Source organism: Notamacropus eugenii, chromosome Y (assembly GCF_028372415.1).
Source record: "Notamacropus eugenii isolate mMacEug1 chromosome Y, mMacEug1.pri_v2, whole genome shotgun sequence".
NCBI classification, from domain to species: domain Eukaryota; kingdom Metazoa; phylum Chordata; class Mammalia; order Diprotodontia; family Macropodidae; genus Notamacropus; species Notamacropus eugenii.
The window spans coordinates 8,072,971-8,094,112 of record NC_092880.1 but is presented as its reverse complement, the minus strand read 5'-3'; the positions used below and the strand labels follow the sequence as shown (position 1 = coordinate 8,094,112).

The 21,142-nt window shown below is 34.6% G+C and overlaps 1 pseudogene; it reads left to right on the top strand.

Annotated features, from left to right (window-relative positions):
• Positions 1–18,863: 18,863 nt before the first annotated feature.
• LOC140516773 (olfactory receptor 5AS1-like) lies at positions 18,864–19,824 on the top strand (annotated as a pseudogene).
• The last annotated feature ends 1,318 nt before the right edge of the window (positions 19,825–21,142 follow it).

Here is a 21,142-nt window from a genome sequence, read left to right as displayed (position 1 = left end):
GAGAAGGAAGAGTGAAGAGGCCCTGCCAAGGATAACTTGGAGAGACTGCAGAAAAAGAGCCTTTCTGTGACATCAGAAAATCCTTTGCGTTGCTTTAAATACTTGATGAAAATGTCCACTTCTGCATGCTAGATCCTAAGCCTATCTCTGAACTCCAGAGGAGGAAATCATTTCTAGATGTCAAGACTATCAGGATCCTTACATCTTCAGAAGAGGAAGGGAGGTTCCCACTTCTGCTGACTGAATCTTTACAGATGCCCAACTCCCACTCTGCTTTATCTCCCCCCTGCACTTCCCAATGGTGTTTGCCTGAGATGAAGGACTGGCTCCCCCAAATTCAGCCACAACACAGTCCAATCATTCTTTGTCGTTAGGCACATCCTGAGGGACACTTCCACACTGGACACTCTTCAAATCTGCAGAGAGGCTGAGGTGAGTATTGACTGATTCAGGATCAAGAGTTCTATCCCTGGGCAATCCCCTGAGTGCTTCTCTCAGGCCAGGGATGTTGATGGCGGACCAGGAAGGGGAAACAAGCTCTGGGTCTTGAAGCACTGAGTCCTCTCTCTTCAAAGTGCCAGCCATGTCCTGGACTATTTCCAAGGGCACCTTATCTTAATTAGAAATTTTAATCTTCAACGTTTTCCTAAATTGTAATTTCAATTTCCTACTCTAAATTCATGTTGCAAATCTAGTTCCGTGGTCAGCTTCAATATTGTATTCAATTTGACATTTAACTTTGAAATTCCTCTTCCATAGTCTAATTTGAAATTCCAATTCTTAATTACAATTCAAAATTCAAATTTCAAATTTGATCAACACATTTCAAATCTATTTTCAGTTCCAAATTCCAGTTAAAAATTCCAATTCCAAATTCCAATTCTAAATTCCACTTGTAAACTCCAGTTCAAAATTCCAGTTGCAAAATTCCAGTTGCAAAATTCCAGTTCAAAATGCCAATTCCAAATTTCAATTCTGAATTCTTGTTTCAAATTCTAATTCCAAATTCCTATTCCACATATAACATTTAAATAACATACTAAAATTTCCATTCCAAATTCCTATTACATCTTATTAATCCAAATTCTTCATTCAACTTTTAATTGTAAATTCATGTTTCAGATTCCAATTCTAAACTCAAATTTCAATACCTAATGCAGACTGAAATTCCACTTCCGATTTCATTTTTTCCATAGTCTAATTTCAAAATCCAATTTCAAACTACCATATTGAACTCCAATTCCAAAATCTAGGGTCCTTTTCCAAATTTTACACTATAATAAAACACTAAAATTCTAATTCCAAATTTTAATCCTAAAACTTTCTCCCAAATTCTAATTTCAAACTCTTAGTCTAACTTCATGTGGCAAATCCAATTCTAATCTCAAATTTCAATCACAAATTAAAATTCAACTTCCACTTCCATATTGCTCTCCCATAGTCTAAATTGAAATTTCAATTCCAAATTCCAATTCTAAATTCCACTTCCAAATTCCCATTCTGAAAATTTCTTCCAAATTCTTATTCCAAATTCCTACTCTAAAATTAACACTTCCATTCCATACTAAAATTCTGAATCCAAATTCTTATTATACCGTACTCATCAAAATTCTACTCTCAAATTGCAGTTGTAAATTCATGTTTCAAAATCCAATTCTAAATGCAAATTTCAATACTAAATGCAAACTGAAATTCCACTTCCAAATCCCTTTTCCACACTCTAATTGCAGATTACAATTTCAAACTGCTATATCAAACGATCCTTCCAAAATTTGCTTCCTTTTCCAATTCTTACACTACAATTTAATACTTAAATTCTAATTCCAAATTTATGTTAAAAACATTATATCAAATTCTAATTTCCAAATCCTACTCTAAATTCGTGTTGCAAATCCAGTTCCGTGCTCAAATATCAACACCAAATTAGAACTGAAATTCCACTTCTAAATTGCTCTTCCATAGTCTAACTGGAAATTCCAATTCCACATTCCAATTCCAAATTCCATTTCTAAATGTCACTTCCAAATTCCAGTTCCAAATTCCTATTACACCTTCTAAATACAAATTCCAAGTTCAAACTAATATGACAAGGTGTAATTCCAAAATGCAGGCTCCTTTTCCAAATTTCACACTACAATAAAATACTAAAATTGTAATTTCGAATTTTCAACCTAACACAGTATACCAAATACTATTTTCAATTCCTTGTCCAAATTCATCTAACAAATTCCAATTCCATACCCAAAACTCAGTAGAAAATTCAAACTGAAACTCCTTTTCGAAAATGTTCTTCCACAGTCAAATTCAAAATTCCAATTCTTAATCCAAATTTCAAATTACAGTTCCTCAATCCAATTCTAAATTCCACTTCCAAATTCCAATTCTAAATTCCAGTTTCAAATTCCAATTCTGATTTCGTTTTCCAGATTCTAATTCCACAATACTATTCCACATTTCACATCTCAATTCCATACTAAAATTCCTATTCTAAATTCCAATTATATTTTATTAATTCAAATTCTACTTTCTAATTCCCCTTGTAAATTCATATTTCAAATTCCAAATCTAAATTCAAAGTGCAATGCCAAATGAAAATGGAAATTCTACTTCCAAATTCCTTTTCCATAGTCCAATTCCAGCTTCCAATTTCAAACTACTTTATGAAATGGTCGCTACAGACTCTAGCTTCCTTTTCCAATTTTCACACTAAAATTCAATACAATATTCTTACTCCAAATTTTATCCCAAAATATTATCCCAAATTATGATTTCAAATACCTAGTTTAAATGATTTTACAATTTCCAACTAAATGCTCAGGATGCAATGAAAAATTAAAATGGTTATCCCACTACCAAATTCCTCTTCCATAGTCTAATTAGAAATTCCAACTTTTAATTCAAATGCAAATTCGAGTTCCACATTCCAATTCCAAATTCCAATTCTAAATTCCACTTCCCAATTACACTTCCACATTGCAATTCCACATTCCAATTCTAGATTCCACTTCCAAATTCCAGTTCCAAATTCCAATTCTGAATTCTTCTTCCAAATTCTAATTCCAAATTCCTATTCCAAAAATCACACTTCCATTTCATACTACAATTTGCATTCCAAATTCCTGTTATACCTTACCTATCCAAATTCTACTATAAAATTCCCCTCCTAAATTCATGTTTCAAATTCCAATTCTAAACACAAATTTCAATACCAAAGGAAAACTGAAATTCCACTTCCAAAATGCCATTCTGTATTCGATTTTCAAATTCCAATTTCAAACTACTATATCAAACTGTATTTTCAAAATATAGGTTCCTTTTGCAAATTTCACACTCTAATAAAATCATAAAATTCTAATTCCAAGTTTTACCCTCAAACTTTATACCAAATTCTAATTTGAAATTCCTAGTCTAAATTCATGTTACATATTTCAATTCCATGCTCAAAATTCAATATTAAATTAAAATTGAAATTCTCCTTCCAAATTTCTCTTCAAAGTCTAATTCAAAATTTGAATTCTTAATTCAAATTTCAAATTCCAGCTCCTCATTCCAATTCTAAATTATACTTCCAAATTCCAGTTCCAACTTCCAATTACAAATTGCAACTCTAAATTCCACTTCCGCAATCCAGTTCCAAATTCGAATTCCGATTTAGTTATCCAGATTCTAATTCCATAATCCTATTCCACATTTCACATTTCAATTCCATAGTAAAATTCCGATTCCAAATTCCAATTATATTTTATTAATCCAAATTCTACGTTCTAATTCCCAGTGTAAATTCATATTTCAAATTCCAATTCTAAGGTCAAATTGCAATGCCAAATGAAAACTGAAATTCTACTTCCAAATTCCTTTCCATAGTCCAATTCCAAATTACAGTTTCAAACTACTTTATCAGATGGTCACTACAGAATCTAGGTTCCGTTTCCAATTTTCACACTAAATTTAAATACGAAATTCTAATTCTAAATTTTACTAACAAAATTTTATCCTAAATTCTGATTTCAAATTCCTAGTGTAAATTATTTTATAATTTCCAACTCCATGCTCAAGATGCAATGAAAAATTAAAATTGTAATTCCTCTACAAAATTCCTCTTCTGTAGCATTATTAGAAATTCCAAATCTTAATTCAAGTGCAAATTCCACTTCCACATTCCACTTCCCAATTCCAACTGCACATTCCAATTCTAAATTCCACTTCCAAATTCCAGTTTGAAATTGCATTTCTGAATTCTTCTTCCAAATTCAAATTCCAAATTCCTATTCCAAAATTCACACTTCCATTTCATACTACAATTTGGATTCCAAAATCCTATTATCCCTTAATAATCCAAATTCTACTTTCCAATTCCCCTTGTAAAGTCTTGTTTCAAATGCCATTTCTACACTCAAATTTCAATACCAAAGGAAAACTGAAATTCTACTTCCAAAATGCCTTTCTATATTCTATTTCCAAATTCCAATATCAAACTACTTTATCAAATGGTCACTACAGAATCTGGGTTCTTTTTCCAATTTGCACACAAAAATTAAATACAAAATTCTAATTCCAAATTTTAATAATAAAATTTTATTCTAAATTCTGATTTCAAATTCCGAATGTAAATTATTTTACAATTTCCAACTCCATGCTCAAGATGCAATGAAAATTTGAAATTGTAATTCCCCTACCAAATTGTTTTCCATAGTCTTATTAGAAATTCTAATTCTTCATTCAAAGGCAAATTCCAGTTCCACATTCCAATTCCAAATTCCTATTCTAAACTCCACTTCCAAATTCCAGCTAAAAATTCCTGTTCCAAATTCCAATTCCAAATTCCATTTTTAAATTCCAGTTCCAAATTCCAATTCCACATTCCAATTCTAAATTCCACTTCCAAATTCCAATTCTGAATTCTTCTTCCAAATTCTAATTCCAGATTCCTATTCAAAAATTCACCCTTCCATTCTGTACTAAAATTAGGATTCCAAATTCCTATTACAGCTTATTAATCCTAATACTACTTTCAAATTCCAGTTGTAAATTTGTCTTTCAAATTCCAATTCTAAACTCAAATTGCAGTGCCAAATGAAAATTGAAATTAGACTTCCAATTTCTTTTTCAATAGTCCAATTCCATATTACAGTTTGAAACTACTTTATCAAGTGGTCACTACAGAATCTAGGTTCCTTTTCCAATTTTCACACTAAAATTAACTACAAAATTCTAGTTCCAAATTTTAATCCTAAAATTTTATCTTAAATTCTGAGTTCAAATTCCTAGTGTAAATTAATTTACAATTTCCAACTCCATGCTCAAGATGCAATGAAAATTAAAATTGTAATTTCTCTACCAAATTGCTCTTCTGTAGTCTAATTAGAAATTCCAGTTCTTAAGTCAAATGCAAATTCCACTTTCACATTCCAATTCTAAATTCCACTTGCAAATTCCAGTTCCAAATTCCAATTCAGAATTATTTTTCCAAATTCAAATTCCAAACTCCTATTCCAAAATTCACACTTCCATTCCATACTAAAATTCGGATTCCAAAATCCTGTTATACCTTACCTATCCAAATTCTACTATCAAATTCCCCTCCCAAATTCATGTTTCAAATTCCAATTCTAAACTCAAATTTCAATACCAACAGAAAACTGAAATTTCCCTTCCAAAATCGTTTTCTATATTCTATTTCCATTTTCCAATTTCAAACTACTATCAAACTTTATTTCCAAAATCTAGGTTCCTTTTCCAAATTCACAACTGAATAAAATAACAAAATTCTAATTCCAAATTTTTAACCCTAAAATTTTATCCCAATTTCTAATTTCAAATTCCAAGTCTAAATTCATGTTATATATTTCAATTCCATGCTCAAAATTCAATACTAAATTAAAAATGAAATTCTTCTTCTAAATTACTCTTCAAAGTCTAATTCAAAATTTGAATTTCTAATTCAAATTTCGAATTCCAGCTCCTCAATCCAATTCGAAACTCCAATTCTAAATTATACTTCCAAATTCCAGTTCCAACTCCCAATTACAAATTGCAGTTCTAAATTCCACTTCCACAATCCAGTTCCAAATTGCAATTCTGATTTTGTTTTCCAAATTCTAATTCCATAATCCTATTCCACATTTCCCATTTCAATTCCATCCTAAAATTCCCATTCCAAATTCCAATTATATCTTATTAATCCAAATTCTACTTTCTAGTTCCCCTTGCATATTAAATATTTCAAATTCCAATACTAAACTCAAAGAGCAGTGCCCAGTGAAATCTGAAATTCTACTTCCAAATTCCTTTTCCGTAGTCCAATTCCAGATTCCAATTTCAAACTACTTTATCACTTGGTCACTACAGATTCTAGGTTCCTTTTCCAATTTTCACACTAAAATTAACTACAAAATTCTAATTCCAAATTTTAATAATAAAATTTTATCCTAAATTCTGGTATCAAATTCGTAGTCTAAATTATTTTACAATTTCCAACTCCATGCTCAAGATGCAATGAAAATTTGAAATTGTAATTCCATTACCAAATTGCTTTTCCATAGTCTTATTAGAAATTCCAATTCTTCATTCAAATGCAAATTCCTGTTCCACGTTCCAATTACAAATTCCAACTCTAAATTCCACTCTGAAATTCCAGTTCCAAATTCCAATTCTAAATACCACTTCCAAATTCCAGTTCCAGATTCCATTTCTGATTTCGCTTTTGAAAATCAAATTCCATAACCATACTCCATATTTCAAATTTCCATTCCATCCTAAAATTCTGATTTCAAATACCAATTATATCTTATTAATCCAAATTCTACTTCCAAATTCCCTTTCCATAATCTAATTCCAAATTTCAATTTCAAACTAGGATAACAATTTGTTCATTCGAAAATGTACGGTTCTTTTCCAATTTTCACACTATAATAAAATACAAAATTCTAATTCCAAATTTTAGCCTTAATTTTTATCCTAAAACCTTATTTCCAGTTCCTAATCTAATTCATGTTACAAATTCTAATTCCTTGCTCAAAATTCAATGTCATATGAAAATTGTAATTCCTCTAAGAGATTACTCTTCCATAGTCTAATTAAAAATTACAAATATTAATTCAAATACAAATTCCAGCTTCACATTCCAATTCTGAATTCCACATCCAAATTCCAGTTGCAAATTCCCATTACACATTCCAATTCTGAATTCCACTTTCAAATTCCAGTTCCAAATTCCAATTCAGAATTCTTCTTCCAAATTCTAATTCCAAATTCCTATCCCAAAATTCACACTTCCATTCCATACTAAAATTTGGATTCCAAATTCCTATTACACCATACTCATCCAAATTCTACTTTCAAATTCCGGTTGTAAATTCGTCTTTCAAATTCCAATTCTAAACTCAAATTTCAATACCAAATGCAAACTGAAAATCTACTTCCAAATTCCTTTTCCATACTCTGATTGCAAATTCCAATTTCAAACTACTATATCAAATGATCGTTCCCAAATTGGGTTCCTTTTCAAATTTTCACACTGAAATTAAATACTAAAATTCTAATTCCAAATTTTAATTATAAAACTTTATCTCAAATTCTAATGTGCAAATCATACTCTAAATTCAATTTGCAAATCCAGTTCCATGTTCAAATAACAGTACCAAATTAGAATTGAAATTCCTCTTCCAAATTGCTATTCCATAATCTAATTGGAAATTCCAATTCATAATTCAAATTTCAAATTCCAGGTCCTCATTCTAATTCCAAATTCCAGTTTTATATTCCACTTCCAAATTCCACTTCTAACCTCTAATTGCCCACTGCGCTTCTAAATTCCATTTCCAAAATCCACCTCCAAATTCCAATTCTGATCTCGTTTTCCAAATTCTAAATCCATAATCCTATTCCATGTTTCACATTTCAATTCCATACTAAAATTCCGATTCCAAATTTCAATTATATATTATTAATCCAAATTCTACTCTCTATTTCCCCTTGTAGATTCATGTTTTAAATTCCAATTCGAATCTCAAATTGCAATGCCAAATGAAAACTGAAATTCTACTTCCCAATTCCTTTTCCATAGTCCAATTCCAAATTCCGTTTTCAAACTATGGTATCAAATGGTCACTACAAAATCTCAGTTCCTTTTCCAATTTTCACACTAAAATTAAATACAAAATTTTAATTCCAAATTTTAATCCTAAAATTTTATCCAAATTCTAATTTCAAATTCCTGGCATAAACTATTTTACAAATTCCAACTCCAAGCTCAAGATGCAATGCCAAATTAAAACTGTGATTGCTCTAACAAATTGCTCATCCATAGCCTAACTAGAAATTCCAAATCTTAATTCAAATGCAGATTCCAGTTCCACAATCCACTTCCAAATTCCAGTTAGAAACTCCAATTCTAAATTCCACTTCCAAATTCCTGTTCCAAATTCCATTTCCACTTTACAATTCTAAATTCCAATTCCAAATTCCATTTCTGATTTCGTTTTCCAAAATCTAATTCCATAACACTATTTCATATTTCAAAGTTCCATTCCATCCTGAAATTCTGATCCAAATATCAATTACACCTTATTAATCCAAATTCTGCTTCCAAAAACCCTTTCCATGATCTAATTCCAAATTCAAGTTTCAAATTACGATAACAATTTGGTCATTCCAAAATCTAGGGTCCTTTTCCAATTTTATTTTTTTTATTTTAAAATATACTTTATTCATGCTTTCATTTATTTTTATTTAATAATTTATTTATTTAACTTTTAACATTCATTTTCACAAAATTTTGGGTTCCACATTTTCTCCCCTTTTGCCCCTCCCCCACCCCAAAACACCAAGCATTCTAATTGCCCCTATCACCAATATGCTCTCTCTTCTATCATCCCTCTCTGCCCTTGTCTCCATCTTCTCTTTTTGTCCTGCTCCTCTCTTGGTGCTGAGGCTTGCCTGGGTCCCAGTGCGAGTTTTCTCAGACCTGGGTCCTCTGTCCTACTGGTTTGCCTCCACCACAGTAAGAGGAATCCCCCTTAGCTATTTTTCTAGCCTCAGGTGTTATGAGACTATTTGTCCCCTTTGCTGTTCCCACTGATCCAGGATTTTTCCGGGTAAATATTTTATGTTCCTTTCATGGTCATCAAGAGGGGAGCAGAGAGTATTTACTTATCACTCTGCCATCCTGTCTCCCGGAAGTTCAAGTAGGTGACTTACCAATGTTTAATATGCTGGCTGAAAGTCTTAGGAGCTGCTGCGCTGATATCTGACTCACAGCAGCTCTCACTGACTAGGCTTTGCTGGTCTCCCACCCTCAGCTGCCTCTTCACTGGTTCCGCCTGCTGCTGTCTCAGGTTTCCTGGGGCCATTCTGCTCTGCTGCGCTGGACACACTGCACTGTGAGCTGTGGGCTCACCCCTGTGAAACACATCCTTCCTGTGGACTTTCCAGTCTGTCCTGTTCTCTGAATCCTCCACAGTCTGTCTCCCACTGGATTCTGCACCTCCAAAATTTGGTCAGATTCTCCTTTCAGAGGTATCTGAAGGAGTTTGTCCAAGAGCTTAGGTGATTTGTTCCTCTCACTCCGTCATCTTGGCTCCGCCCCTTCCAGGGCCAATTTTAGAAGGAAATAGACAAACAGACATCATACCCACATTGACAGTTTTAGAAGCACAGCATTCCCACAATCAATTTTATCAGCAGGCTTCCATGCTTCGCAGGCAATTTCATATTACTAGAGAGCAAGCAAAAAGCATTGTAGTAAAGTCTTGTCCATATTGCATTCTGTTTTTTCCGGTTCCATCAAATATATCCATCAATCCTCAAGGATGCAATCCTCTTGAAATATGGCAAATGGACGTCACACACATCCCAGAATTTGGAAGGAATAAATACCTTCATGTGACTATAGACACATATTCAGGTTATGCTATTTCCACCCCACTGACTGGGGAGTCAACAAAATTTGTTATTGATCATCTGTTTAGGTGTTTTGCAGTTCTAGGTATTCCATAAATTATAAAAACAGATAATGGTGCAATTTCAGCTAGTCAAGCCTTTACTAAGTTCTGTCTGTCATACAGAATACAGCATAGAACTGGCATCCCATATAATCCTACTAGTCAGGCCATTGCAGAACGTAACAATCATGGTATAAAAAACTCTCCTCCAAAAAACAAAAGAAAGTGGGAGAAGAAGGCAAAAAAATAAGAAGAGTTGACATGGTGTTGTATACCATAAATTTCCTGACACCAGATAGAGGCTTATGCCTGCTCAAAAACAGTTTCAAAAACACACCTCACTGATTGGGAAAAAAAAAAAAAGTGAAGGTGAATTTGAACGACACAAACTGTTAACATGGGGGCAATGGTATGCTTTTATTTCTACAGGAAATGCTGAAGAAACGATCTGGACACCGGAAAGAAACATCTGACCTCCGCCATATATTGGAGAAGATATGAATCGAGGAAAAAGAAGAAGCCATGATTATCTGAGTGACACGACAATGAAGACACTCATTCTGCTTCTAGGCATCCTCCAGCTGACCACTGCAGCAGAAGGAAATGATCGAGAGGGAGATGGATGGACTTTTTGTACATGATCCACCTTGGGTTATGTGTGGTGAAATGGGGAGGGAAAATAGAGGAGGTAATTATGGTAGCACATGGGTTTAAGGTTTTTGGGAAACAAATCTATATAGGCAAAATTTTTGCTTTTGTGATTGGGAAATAACATACTTTAATTGTACTATCACTGAATACATTGGTTTTCATATAGCTAACACTACCATTATATCTGTAATTATGTGTCCTAGGTTTGCTTTAATGCCTATCAAAAGTAAAGGCTGATATATGTCTGTATCTGATCAAATTTTTAATCAGTTAATGTTGAAAGTAAGACAGAAAAGATATATAAGTTGCATTATTTTCGGCATTATAAACTTTGTGGCATCATTGGTTTCCTCTGTATCAATTGGTTTATCTGTACATACAATTAAATGGATGCTTTAAGGGAAACTATTGTGGTGGTGGGAAACAAAGTTGATGTTTTGGAAACAAGATTGTCCATGAGAAGTAATTATAGGTTCATTTCTATTTGTGTTGCTCCTGTCTATTATAATACCTCTCTATATAATTGGACTGATGATATAGATCAGGCCTCCAAGGGAAGTCTTTACCCCAATGAAGCTGCAGGTGTGATTTGGGATTACTTTGCTAATACAAATCCCTTTTTCGTCCCTGTTCCATTGGCTCATGTCTATATTACCTCTATCCCTTTGTTTCTCTGTATCGGCCACCTATTTATAGGTGCCTTCTCTCTCACGGGTAAGGTCTTCAAACCCAAGTACCTTATCTCCAGTTACAACAAAAGAAAGGGGGAATTGTTGAGGGCCAGAATGGAGTGCAGCTGACAAGTTCAGGATAGACCTTCGGGGAAACTGTTCTTTGAGACTGTGCTCATTATCATCGGGAATGGCTCTTCATGCTCCCCCAGATGTTGCTGTCTCCGTGAGAAAAACAAGAGAACTACAGAATACAAGGGATATGTAAAATAGATACCCTGTAGGCCAGCAGTCTTTAAGACAATAAGACTGGCCAAATCACTAGGACAGGAGACAAGCAGTAAGTCACGTAAACTTGCAGTTTCTGTCTATAAATATCCTGACCCTTGGATCAATAAACGGAGCTGGCCTATCTACCCCTGCCTGGCTGTGTGTCTTTCTTCTTCACTGCTGTCACTGAGCCACGTGGGGACTCAGACTGTCCGCCACAGTCATAGGGTTATAAGATCCTTCATCTAGACTTTGAGGAGCTACCAGAGACCATTTCTTACATCCCAACCCCCACTCCCCAACACATACACTTTAAAAATGAGATAATAGAAAGTCTAGAGGTGTTAAATGACTCCCAAGATTCACAGGTGGTAAGGGGCACATATAGCATTTGATATCAAGTTCTATTGTTCAATGTTCACTGATTTTTGCACTGAAGCATACATATATAAAAATAAATCAGTATACAGTTATTAGTCACCTACTGTGTTCAAGGTATTTTCCAATGCACTAGGGGACAAAGTATAGCAAAAAACTGGCTCCATGTTTAAGGAATTTACATTTTGATGATGGGATGTATGCAACAGCATCCCTTATACACAGTAAGAATTTAATAAATGATTTATTTAATTGCCTTCAATAATGCAATTTTGGATAAAACTTTAGTATGAACAAACCTTGCTTTCCAAATTGACTGATATTCCATAGACACTATCCCTAAGAAAAATAATTTTCTCTCATGTTCACTTGATCTTTCCATTTCATTGAGTATTTTGTGAAATGAAAACTTTATCAGGCTACAGGTAATACATAAAGACTGGTCATTCATGAAATTATAAAAACATTTCTAATGGATTTGGAAGACCTGTGGTCGTCTTAGCTTTTGTGCTTATTAGCTGTGTAGTTGCACATGTATAGTATCATACAAGAACCAGAAGATCTGTTAGAGTCAATTAATTCCAACCACTTCATTTAAAAAATTATGAAAGTGTTTCAAAAATATTAAATAACTTTCCCTGTGGTGCAATACTTGCAAGTGCCTGAGATAGGATTTTATTTGAACCTACCTGACACTAAATCCAGTAACTTCAATACCATATTACAAGTCCATGTATATTCATCTGTAAAATAAGGATAATGATAATTCATTTCTCTCATCAGCCTGTTTTTAGGGAAAATATATAAATGTTAAGATGTCACATAAATAAATGCTATTATTATTATTATTATTATTATTATTATTATTATTATTATATTTATATAGGCAGAAATATTTAGGACATAGGACAGATACTTTAAAGAGGACCAGTAAAAGTTATGTATGCATCATTATTTTATAAATGTCACTCATTTTATTTAACAAGAATTTAAGTGTTAGTACTATGTACAAGGAACAATATTTTTAATATTCACAAAGACAGAATTAGAAAATGGTCCTGACCTCAAGCATTTCTTAGTCTTATTTTTTTCCCTTTTTTGGGCATTTTCCCAACCAGTTACTTGACTTTTGGGCCCTTTGTCAAGAGTAGGGTATACTCTGGGAATCTGTAAGATCTCACTTCATCCAAGGTGGCACAGTGAAGAATGTACACTGGTCTGGGAGCACCCAGAAACTTTTGTGCCCATAATCTGCAAGTGGTAGAGGTTCCTCTCCACAGCCAGCTAGTCTCCAGTTCCACCAAGCCATCATTGGGAGCTGAGATTCAGATAAGCTGCTCAATTTTCCCAGGGGTTTTACGATCCAACAAAGGGTGCAGGCTGCTGTGAGAGCTGCTGCTGTCCAGTAAGTTCTCTACCACTGCCGCCTGAGGCCTGAGCTATGGGACGACCCTGTTCTCTTCTCGGTCAGCTGAAAAAACCCTCTCACTGACCTTTGGCGTCTGTGGGTTGAGGGATCGGCAAACCGCCGTTACTGCTCACGTCCTACTCTGGGAGCCGTGCCACGTGGCCAAGGCTGGGCTGTGCTCTGCTCCAAGTCAGGAGAAATAGATCTTTCCCGTTGGCCTTTCAGGTCACCCTGGGCTGGAAATATCCTTCACTCTGTTGTTATGTGTCTTCTGCTGCTCTAGAATTTGTTAAGAGTCTTTCTTCACAAGTATTTTATGGGTTGTGGAGGAAGAGTTACTGTATGTGCATCTTTCTACTCCTCCATCTTGGCTCCACCCCATTTTTAAAAAAATGAATAATGCAAGTATTAACACGAATGAGATCAGAAATCGATTGAAGAACTGATTTATGGAGATCTATTGGAAGGATCACTGTTTCACTCTTTTAGCATCTTCTCAACTGATTATGTCTTTTTCCTATCTAGTGACATTTTTGAGAACTCTATAGAAATGGATGGAAGAAGGTTCAATCTTGAAGGAAGACAGAATCCAAAAATAAGATAATTTAGAGTACATCTGTATATGTGAAATGGCAAAGAGTCTTTAGAGAAATGCCTCTTGTTTGTCCTATTGAAAATTTGTGGTTTTAAAATTTTAGGAAGTTAAGCTATTCTTTAAGGGCCGTTTCTTTTTATCTTAAGGGCAATTGTTTTAATGGCCATACCTCTGTAAAATAAAAAAAAAATTGAAGGTCACAGTAAACATAAAAGTAATTAACTGCCATGAAAGTGTGAATTGCAGTGCTTGACCTAGGCATCAGAATTCAGAGAAAAAAAATTATATTATTCTAGTCCTGTGTTCCTCAAAGGAGATTTAGAATATTATGTTAAGAAGGTTTCAGCACATAATATATTCTAGGAAACAACAATGATTTCAGCGAATTTAAAGAGATAAAGGTAAAAAGTCTGCGACAAAATCATGGGTCAGAGTCAAAGATATTCTTAATAAAATAAACATTTCATGAAAACTTTAACGAAGCATCAATTTTTTTCCTTCATGACATTGCCAGTCAGTATTGTCTCTTCAAATCCAAGTACAGTGTGTGAATTGAGTTACAAAAGTTCTTTTTATTTTTTATATTAATTTTATTTATCTTCAGTGTTCTACAACCACTACTATATAACTTAGATTATTTTTTTCCACTCCCTCCTCCCCACCTTCCCTCTCCCTCCCGGACACGTCATACAATTTTATATAAGTTCTATACATACATTCCTATTAAATACATTTTCACTGTAGTCATGTTGTGTAGAAGAATCAAAATGAATGGGAGAAATCACATAACAAAACAAAATGTAATACAACAGAAAATAATCTGATATATTCTGCAATTGAATTCCAAAGTTCTTTCTCTGGGTATGGAAGGCATTTTGCCTTAAAAGACCACTGGGAATTTTTTTAAGTTCCTGCATTGCAACACAGTTCCAAGTCTACCAGAAAAAAAAAAAAAACAAAAAAAACAACAACAAAAAACAAACTCTCGCACACTGTGGTCGTTGCTGTGTGCAAAGTTCTCCTGGTTCTGCTCCTTTCTCTCAACATCAGATCCTATAAGTCTTTCCGGGCCTCTCTGAAGCCTTCCTGTTCATCATTTCTTATGGTGAAATAGTATTCCATTATATTCACAAGCCATAATTTATTCAGCGCTCCCTTATTGATGGGAAATCTTCTTGATTTCCAGTTTTTTGACCACCACAAAGGAGGCTGCTATAAATATTTCTGTACATGTGGGACCCTTTGCAATTTTTATGATCTCTTGGGGAACGGTATTACTGGGTCAAAGGGTATGCACATTTTTGTAGCCCTTTGGGCATAGCACTAAATTGCTGTCCAGAATGATTGGATCAGCTGACAGCTCCAGCAACAATGAATTAGTGTTCCAACTCTCCTATATCTTCTCCAACATTTGTCCTATAACTGCACTGTCATGTTAGCCAATCTTATAGGGGTGATGTGGTATCTTAGAGTTGTTTTGATTTCCATCTCTATAATCAATAGTGATTTAGATCATTTTTTCACATGATTATAGATATCGTTAACTTTTTCTTCTGAAAACCTCCTGTTCATATCCTTTGACCATTTATCAATTCAAGAATGACTTGTATCCTTGTACATTTGACTCATTTCTCTATATATTTTAGAAACGAGGCTTTTATTACAGACACTAGTTACCAAACTTTTTCCCAGTTTTCTGCTTCCCTCCTAATCTTGGTTGCTTTGGATTTGATTGTGCAAAAACGTTTCAGTTTAGTGTAATCAAAATTATCCATTTTGCACTTCATACTGCTTTCTATCTCCTGTTGGGTAAAAAAAAAATTCTTTCCTTCTCCATATATCTGAGATATACACTATTCTTTGCTCCACCAACTTGTTTATAGTAACAGTCTTTATACTTAGATCATCAACCCATTTGGACTTTATTCTTGTGTACAGTGTCAGGCACTGGTATATGCCTAGTTTCCACCATACTGTTATCCAGCTTTCCCAGCAATTTTTGTTGAACAGTGTTTTCTTATCCCAGAAGCTGGGGTCATTGGGTTTATCAAACAGTAGATTGCTATACTCGTAGCCTACTGTGTCTTGAGTACCAAACTGATTTCACTGGTCTACCCTTCTGTTTCTTAGCCAGTACCAAGTGGTTTTGATAATTGCTCCTTCATCATTTTGAGATCTGGTAGAGCTAGGACACCTTTCCTAGCTTTTCTTTTCATTATTCCCCTTGATATTCTGCACCTTTTGTTCTTCCAGATGAATTTTGATATTATTTTTTCCAGCTCTAGAAAGTAATTTTCTGATAGTTTGATTAGTATGGCGCTAAATAAGTAAATCAATTTAGGTAGAATTGTCATTTTTATTAAATTGCCCTATCTACCCACGAGCAACTGATGTTTTTCCACTTACTTAGATCTGACTTTATTTGAATGAAAATTCGTTTGTAATTGTGTTCATATAGTCCCTGGATTTGTTTTGGTAGGTAGACTCCCAAATATTGTATACTGTCTACCCTAGCTTTAAATGAAATTTCTCTTTCTCTCTCTTGCTTTTGGACTTAGTTAGTAATATACAGAAATGCAGAAGATTTCTGTGGGCTTATTTTGAAACTTGCAACTTTGCCAAAGTTGTTTATTATTTCAAGCAGATTCTTACTTGAATATCTGGGTTTTTCTAAGTTTATCATCATATCTTCTGCAAAGAGTGATACCTTAGTTTCTTCTTTGCCTATTCTAATTCCTTCAATTTCTTTATCTTCTCTAATTATTACAGTTAACATTTCTAGTACCATATCGAATAACAGTGGTGATAATTGACATCCTTGTTTCACCCTTGATCTTACTGGAATTGCATTTAGCTTATCTCCATTGCACATAAAGCTTGCTGAAGGTTTTAGATAGATACTGCTTATTATTTTGTGGAAAGTTCCCTTTATTCCTATGTTCTCCAGTGTTTTTAATAAGAATAGGTGTTGTACATTGTCAAAAGCTTTTTCTGCATCTATTAAGATTGTCATGTGGTTTCTGTTAGGATTGTTGTTGATATAATCAGTAATGGTAATAGTTTTCCTAGTATTCAACCAGCCCTGCAATGCTGGAGTAAGTCCTACGTGATTAAAATGTATTATTCTCGTGATAAGTTGCTGTATTCTTTTTGCTAAAATCTTATTTAAAATTTTAGCGTGTATATTCATTAGAGAAATTGATCTATAATTTTCTTTCTCTGTTTTGTCTCTCCCTGGTTTAGGTATCAAAACCGTATTTTTATCATAAAAAGAATTTGGGAGGACTCTTTCCTTAATTTTCCCAGATAGTCTATATAGTATTGGAATGAATTGTTCTTTTAATGTTTGATAGAATTCACTTCCAAATCCATCCGGCCCTGGAGATTTTTTCTTAGGGCGTTCATTGATGACTCGTTCAATTTCTTTCTCTGAGATGGGGTTGTTTCAGTATTCAACTTCCACTTCTGTTAATCTGAGAAATTTTTATTTTGTAACATAATCATCCATCTCATTTAGATTGTCAAATTTATGGGCAGAAAGTTAGGCAAAGTAATTTTTAATTATTGTTTTAGTTTCCTCCTCATGGGAGGTGAGTTCACTCCTTTCATTTCATATTGGAAATTTGGTTTTCTTCTTTCTTACCACTTGGAGCATATATGTTTATTAATGATATTGCTTCATTTTCTATAGTGCCTTTTAGCAGGGTATAGTTTCCTTCCTTATCTCTTTTGATTGGATCTATTTTTGCTTTTGCTTTGTCTGAGATTAGGATTGCTACCCCTGCTTTTCTTACATCAGCTGAAGCACAATATATTCTGTTCCAACCTTTTACCTTTACCCTGTGTGTATTCCCCCGTTTCAAGTGTGTTTCTTTTAAACAACATATTTTTCCATTTTTCCTTTAATCCATTTTGTTATCCTTCTCCGTTTTACAGGAGAATTCATCCCATTCATATTCACAGTTAAGGTTGCTATCTGTTTCTTTCCCTCCATCGTCTTTCCCACCGTTTGTGCTTTTAGCTCTCCCTTCCCCTCCACAATAGAATTTTAATTTTTTGCCACCACCTCCCAGAGTCTTCCCTTCCTTCTTTCGGCCCCCCTTCATTTTACTGCCCTTTATCTTTACTACTTCTTCCCTCTCTTTTAGACTCCCCTCCCGTTTCTTTCCCCGTTCCACTCCTATTACCTATAAAGGTAGTTAGATTTATATACTTCAGTTTATTGTTCCCTCCTTGAACCAAATCAGATGAGAGTACCTCTCAAACTATACTAGTCTCCCTTCCCTCTTTACTTCTACTGTAATATAATTTTGGACTTCTTCCTGTCATGTAATTTATCATTTTCTGCTTCCACCTTTTTACATGTCCTGCTACAGTCCCTTCGTATGCATAAAGTACATTTTTGTCATCACATAATTTACTTTATACCTGTTCCTTCTATCTCTGAATATCCCTTTTATATTTCATTTTAGATATACAGTTCTCTGGATTAAAGAGTATCATCTTCCCTTGTAGTGAGGTTAACAGTTTTTCCAAATTGAGTAGAAAGTTTTCTTTTCCTCTGGTTACCTTTTTATGCCTCTCTTGAGACCTGCATTTGAAGATGGAATTTCTTATTGAGTTCTGGCCTTTTTATCAGGAAGGTCTGAAAAGTGACTTCTGTTCATCTAGAATTCGCTTAGAATAATTTTTACAGGTGTTTTATGGCAATGGAGAGGAGCTTCTACAGGTCTATCCTTCTACGCTGCCATCTTGACTCACCGCCCCCCCCTCCCCCGCCGCATGGATGTTTTCTTGATAAAACAGGAAAGACATTCTTATCTCTCTATTCATTTTCACGGAAGTGAGAGAGATAGAACACGGTTCTGGATTTATCTTATAACCCACACCCCAACTGATAACCCCACCTACTGTTCATCTCATTTGTGAAGGTCTTCCCAACAGAGAAGATGACTGAGAGGAATTATCCTGCACCAGATGAGTGTATTTTTGTCAGCTTCACAGAATACCTGCCACTCAGCATCACTCTCTTCCTTTTGTTTTGACCTTGGTGGGAAAGATTGGCTTGATATTCCTGGTCAATATTGATTCAAATCTTCAAACTCCTGTTTTTTGTTTTCTCTGTAATCTTTCCTCTCTGAACATCACCTATTCCACAGTCACAGCTCCCAAGATGCTAGCAAACTTCTTATCATCTAAGAAGAGCATTTCACTATATGGTTGTGCTATTCAAATGCACTTCTTTGCTTACTTTGCTGATGCAGAATGCCTCACTCTAGCTGAAACGGCCTTAGACCTCTTTGCAGCAATCTGTAACCCTTTGATATATTTAACACTTATGCCCAGGAAAGAGTGTGTTTCCTTCATTGTCTTGGTTTATTTCGGTGGAAGCATGACTTCAACTGGTTCATGTGTCTCTGACTTTCAGTTTGCCATTCTGCAGATCCCATGTTATCAGTCATTTTTTTGTGACATGTCACCATTACTAGCTTTGTCTTATGTCAACACCTCCCTCAATGAGTTTCTGCTCTTTGCTTTATATGGCTTCTTGCAGATGAGCACTTTTATGATCATCTTTTTTTCTTCCTTCTGTATCCTCATTACAGTTGTGAACATCAAATGATATGGAGGAAGAAGTAAGACCTTTTCCACTTGCCCCTCCCACCTAATAGTTGTAGCTTTATTCTGTGGGAAACTTTTGTTCATGTACTTATGTCCAACCACAAAGTACTCTCCATACACAGATAAAGTGGTTACTGCTTGTTATACTGTGGTCTTCCCCATGTTTAACCCTATTATATACAGCTTGAGAAACAAAGATATGAAAAATGCACTCCAAAAATGTTGGACAGAACATCTCCAAACAAATGGTGCCATAGGATAAGGAATTTTTCAATATCTTTAAGCTAAATGTGATTCTAGAGAATATGCAGCCTAAAGAATAATTGTTTAGTAATCTACTTTACTACACCCCCAACACCTTGTGATAACTTGAAGACCACTAGTTACTCCACTACTCTTTGTGAAAGTTTATTCTACTTTGGCATAATTCTAAGAATTTAGGAAGGTCATTGGGAAGAAAGGGAACTGAACTATCATGAGACAAATTTCCCAATTATTGTTTAGTACAGAACTCCTCTCAAATAAAGTATTTTCTACAGTTGGTAGGAGTTGACATGGTCATTAAAGGAGGACAAAATTTAAAAAGCTAAATTGTTTCAAAGATGACACAAATTGTTCCTTGAAAAACTATATCATTTTAACTGAGAGGAACTCTCATGGGGAGATTAGCATGCTGGACTCCTAAATTACACACTGGGTTATTAAGATTGTTGGCTTAGACACTGGAAATATATTCTATAACAAGAAAGAGTAATCCCCGGTAGTAGGACTGGTCAGAGGAAAGTAAAAGTGGTTTCCCATTTTTTTTTTTAATTAAGAGACAAAACGATGAATATTGATTAGACACCTGACATCAGAGGTCAGAATGTCTGGTTCAAATCTCTCCTTTCACATATAGTAATTATGTAAACCTGGTCAAGTTTCTTAATCTTCACTTGCCCTAGGAAAGACCTAAAATTTTAAGTTTCACACAATTGGACAAGTGAAATCAGAGGCCCACATTATATCCTTTCTGAACACAGATAGGAGTCATGAACTTAGACTTCCAGCAAGTACTCGAGAAAACTATCTCTTCAAGGAAAACCTAATCTAGTTTACCTGGAGGACAAAATAACCATGCATATTACTGAATATTTTCTCTATTTGACTGACTGTTTTGTCAAGCAGTTGTTCATCCTTCATTTTTGAAGTGGACCAATGACATCCTTCGTGATGAATTGGCTCAAGTGTGGACTGACTTTAAGTGAAGCAGTTTTGCACAACGCCTTCAGCCGCACTCTATTTCTGAGTCATTGACATACAGTGGCAAGACAAAATCAGGATGACTGGTGAATACCCAGGATATAGAGGATAATCTTGGTGTCTTCGAAGTCTAACCAAGCTCTAACTCTTCCACAATGCCTGCTTCAGCTGCCGTCGTGGCCACTGGAACAAATTGTTCTCATTCACCCATTTCAATGAGACAAGTCGTCACGTGCTTGGAGTAAATATCTGCTTGCCTTACCCACCTGATCTCTTTTGATTATCCTCAACTTGTCTTATTCTTTCATCCAAAACAGTTTTTGCTGGGGTTTGAATGCTGCACATGCTATAGCTTCTTTGAGTC